Source organism: Frankliniella occidentalis, unplaced genomic scaffold, assembly GCF_000697945.3.
Source record: "Frankliniella occidentalis isolate FOCC.00 unplaced genomic scaffold, Focc_3.1 Scaffold126, whole genome shotgun sequence".
Taxonomy (NCBI): domain Eukaryota; kingdom Metazoa; phylum Arthropoda; class Insecta; order Thysanoptera; family Thripidae; genus Frankliniella; species Frankliniella occidentalis.
The window spans coordinates 615,065-619,746 of NW_026267253.1; the positions used below are offsets into that span (position 1 = coordinate 615,065).

The following is a 4,682-nucleotide window of genomic DNA, read 5'->3' on the forward strand; positions in this document are numbered from 1 at the left end:
GGGGTGGCGGCCCCGGGGGCGGCTACCAGTACGGCCGCTTCGACGCCTCCGCCCTCCACATCGCGCACGCGCTGCGGGCCACGGAGCTGCACAAGTCGTACAACAAGGCGAGGGAAAAGCCCATCGAGTACTACCTGGTGAGTGAGCATGCTCTGCAGACAGCGAGGGAAAGCCCAAACCGGGGCATGTGCGTCCGTGTGTGAGTGTGTGTCGGCAGCCTCGTCGCCCTGTACAGGCCTGCCGGCCCGCCGAGCAAGGTCCATTCACTCCGACCGGTGTGAGCTGCGTGTGTGTGTTAGTGTGTGTGTGTGTGTGTGTGTGTGTGTGTGTGTGTGTGTGTGTGTGTGTGTGTGTGTGTGTGTGTTCCCGTGACGTCAGCGACCACGGGCACGATGTGACGCCGCGGGGTTTTAACTAAACCCCGTCACGTCCTCTTGCGCCCATCACTCGGTTAAACTGTTCGCCGGCTGAACATGGCGAGGGTCGGAGACGCTGCCCTCCTGCCGAGGCCCATGGGCCTGATGGCCGGGCCTCGTGGCTGGGCCTCGTGGCCGCCCCGCGCGCCGGTCATGGACTCGTGGCCTGCTATTGTGCGCCTCCTGGAAGCACGCTGGAAGCGCGAGAGGAGAGGCTGTTCGTTCCCCGCCTCCCCCCTCTCCCTTCCCTCCTCGCCCGCCCCTTCGATTCCTTTGGGCGTTTTGCACAGTTACGGCCCCGTGACATGACTCTGAAGGCCCGCTCGCCACGCTACGCCACCACGCCGAGGCGCGGCCGTCGCTCCCTTTCATCAGGGCGGCAGCTTGAATTTGAATGAGCAGACATTGCATTATTGGTGTATTTATTCAGCGGCAGGTCGTGCGTGCGGCGCTGGTGCGAGACACCCTTATAATTTTTTTGTCGTTTTTTCTCTACATATTTATTTGAAATGTTTAAAGGAGGAGGCGTGGCGGGCTGTTCGCTGCACTGCGAAAGGCGGGACAAATGGCTCGGCATGCTCGGCCCCGCCCCGCCCCGCGCCAGTCCTGGCTCAGGTCCGCTCAGCCCGGTGACTCTGCAGAAGCCGTGCGCATGGTCCAGGACCCCGACCTGGCCGCAGCCTGGAGGGTAGGCAGCCGGGCCCGAGCCGGACGCGGAGGCGGGGCGGGGCGGGGCGGCTAGCCGGCTTAACCACATGGCCACCACGATAAGATAATTGCGCTCCAGGCTCAGCTTACAATAAGCCATTATAGTACGTTGGCGCTTTATACATGTTGGCGGAATTCCGCTGCAATTTATTTTAAAATATATGTCCAGCCGGCACGGGGCCTCTGCCCGGCGCGGCGTGGTGTAATCCAACGGCGTTTCCTATTGTGCGTGGGCCGCGCAGGTGGCAGGTGGCCGCACGGCGACCCGCACGGTGGCAGCGGGGCCCGGTGGGCTCCCAGTGACACTCTCCAGGGGGTGAAAAACCTGATGACCAACCTGTCTATTGACATCTCCTCTGTGGGGTTCACTCAGACGCTGCAGGGCCTGCTCCTCGGCCTGCTCTAGAACAGCCTTCACACCAGCCTCCGTGGGTCCGAAACGCTTATTCGGCCACCTCACGGACTGTTGACCGCCCCTCGGGTCCCCCGCCCGCCCGCCCGGCCCACACTGTCCCTGTCACGGCAAATTTAGCTAGTCTCTATCCGGCCCTGGATGCCCACCATCGCCAGCGAACGGCTCACGAAAACTCGTGTGGTGTCTTTTGTACGGGTCGGAAAAATTGAAGGAGCTCCACCTGACAAGAATGACGCAAAGAAAAAATACATGTGCAAGTACATCTGAAAATTTTTGGTGCATCACAATTGGGAGCTTCGAAATTTCGTGCGCAATAAGAATTTTCATGACATAGGAATAAAACTGTACACTGAAATATTACTGTTGCGGCTTTCACGGCCTTATCTGAGTGTGACGCGTTCGCCACCACAAGTTGTTTTGCACCTGTTTTTGTAGTCTTTTAAGTGCAATGACGTTACGTTCTTCGTTATTGGTGTGTAGACCAGGTTTTGCAGTGTATGCCCGAGCTGAGAGGCTGAATGGATCGGAGTGGAGGTGAGGTGAGCGGCGAGTGGGTGGATTACGGCTGCTCACCGGCTGGACTCACCACGTGTGCCGGCCACACCGCGGGGAGCGGCAGGAGAACACTTTTAGAAACGGGTCAAGACAAGGCACCCTTTTTTGTTTTTTTTTCGTTGAAAGCTGTATTTGGTAACAGTGAAGTTACGATTAACGCCCGTTTTCGGTTCGAGCAGCTCTGGATCGTGAGTGTTGCGCCCGCAGCCCGGCGCCAATTTCAAACTCAACCAGCGCCCGGCGGCTGCGAGCCGACTCCAAATTACGTAGTGCACACCGCTTGTCTGACTGTTTCGACACTCGGTGCGCGGGGCGGGACCAGCAGTGTGCGCCGTTTAAGGGACTGGCCAAGTTGTTCCCCAAAGCCCACACAAGAGGGGCGTGTCCTCACGAATCGAACGGGGCTAGGGGGCCGACAGTGGAAGGGGGCTGTGGGGCGGTCGGGGCCGGGGGACGAAAAGGACGTAACTGTCGCCTAGTTGGTGTTCTCCAGGGCGCCACGCAACGTGGCACGCACACTCAGAAAGTGCCTAATTTGGTTCATTAAAATTCAATTTTAAAATTAGATTCCATTATATCAAACGACATTTCTTTGATTCATACTGAATTTGACGAAAAATCAATGAAACTTTCTTTTAGAATGACGTTCGATAAAATGACGAAGTACGTACTCCAGTAATATGACAATCAATTTTTCAACGGAATATCCTTGAATCAATGAAACCGATCTATGAGTGCACCCCGTGTGCGTTGAGGTCTCCGGCCTGGCACGCTCCGGACCACGCTCCCGGCTCAAGCTCAACCACGTGGCTGAGAAACCCCGCGGTCAGCCAGTCAAGGGGGTTTGCTTCTCTGACGGTCGCACTCTGGGCTTGACTTGACTGGTACACTCCAAATGTAAAGGGACAATTTTGCTCCTAAAAATGGAACGTTTCCGTGCACATCCAGACCGGAAGCAGTTTTTTGTTCCTAAAACTGGGCAAATTGTGCGATTGTGCGAATACGCTCCCGCTCTCAAGGTCACAAAATTCTTAACATTTACAGTGTAGTACTTGGCTGGCCTTGCTCCGGCCGTCCCGATGGCGCGGCGTACACCCAATCCCATAGACATCCATTTCTTTCGTAAGGGTTTACGTCCTCGCGAGTTTTCTCCAGGTGTGGAAAGGCAACTAGGAGGCTAGACCACTGCCACTCGGCGGGCAGCGGGCAGCCCCATGTTGGTCGTCGTCGACCCCGTCCAGCCCCGCCCCGCCCCGCCGCCCCGCTCTGTCCAGATCAGCTGCTCGCGGCCGCACGACTCTCGCGCTCTGGCCGACGCGACAAGCAAGAGGAGGAGAGGGGGGCCTCGGAGGTAATAGGGAAAAAATGAGGAGACATGTTGTCTGAATGTCGGTGACTTCTCGTCGGCCGTCGGAGGCCACGCCACGCAGGAAGATAGTAAAAGCCGCGGCGTTGTCCTGCGGCGAAGCAGGGGAAGAGGGAAAGGGGGGGGGGACAAAAACAGGAGTAGAGAGTCGAGTCAAAACACTTTAATCACCTCCTCACCTCATCCAGCCCGCGAGGCGTCGAGCTTGACGGCGGCCACGGGGACGAGGACTGGACAGAGTCGCGAGACAAAAAGTGCAGAATGTTGATTGCAGCGGGTTTTTGGCACGGCTCATCGGGCGTGGCGGTGCGGGGCGGGGCGGGGCGGGGCATGCCATGCGGCTCGGCGCGCCGAGTTTGGTGCCCCTCCCGAGCCCCGGCCAGCACAAGCTGTATGCAAAGCAGCCCCGGGCTGCCCATCACCCCGCCCGGGCCAGCTCTCCCCGCAGCAGCAGCAGCAGCAACGGTCTCTAGCCTAGCGTGACGCACGCGGCGGGGCGGGGCGGGGCGAGGCGTGCGTGCACACCACATGCACAACCGTGGATGAGACGCGGGTGCGCTGGTCAGTGCGTGGCCCGACCCCCTCCACTACCATCATCAATAGTGGTAGGAGGGCAAAAGGGAGACAGACAATGACTTCACATTTTTCTCGTTAAAATCTAAAAACACCCCTTCAAAAAAGCCTTCTTCTGAAATTTAGTAAACATTGCTCGTTTACTTGATTTTCTCAGAGAGGATTGCTCGCGTGTTCTGGTTCTGAGAGCATTGTGCCGAGTGTCGAGTAGTCCAGCACACAGCAGAATACAACCAGGTAGCTGATCCAGCCCGCGCACCTTTCGTAGTTATACTGTGCCGCATGCACGGGTGCGGGTGGATTTGCCTATCATCGATGCCCACGGCTCCTTGGCTCCTTCTGGTCCGGAAGAGTTTAACGATGAAATAAAAGTGTGCGGCGTGGTTACAAGGTTGGTCGAACTTGTGTGCTCCTGAAGAGCTTCGAACATGATTATTGGAACTTTTATTTGAACAACCGTGCGAGCGTTTCGCAAAGCCTGCACCTGGAAATACTTACAATACCTGTAAGCCGAATTCAAAGGTCCTTGCTGGAACCACCCCTGCTTGCCGAGGGTCGCTGCCCGTGGAGCCGGCGGCGGCGGCGGGCGGGGCGGGGGCGGACGGCGACCACCGTACGGCCAGGCGGGCACCGCAAGGGGGAGCAGGGG

At 58.0% G+C, this 4,682-nt stretch overlaps 1 protein-coding gene across 1 annotated transcript in view; it reads left to right on the plus strand.

Annotated features, from left to right (window-relative positions):
- The first annotated feature begins 6 nt into the window (after positions 1-6).
- LOC113201940 (hillarin) overlaps positions 7-4,682 on the plus strand; it is a 37,399-nt gene continuing 32,723 nt past the window's right edge. The window contains exon 1 of the mRNA XM_026415950.2: positions 7-137. The gene's annotated coding sequence lies outside the window, so the exon portion shown is untranslated. The remainder of the gene's footprint in view (positions 138-4,682) is intronic.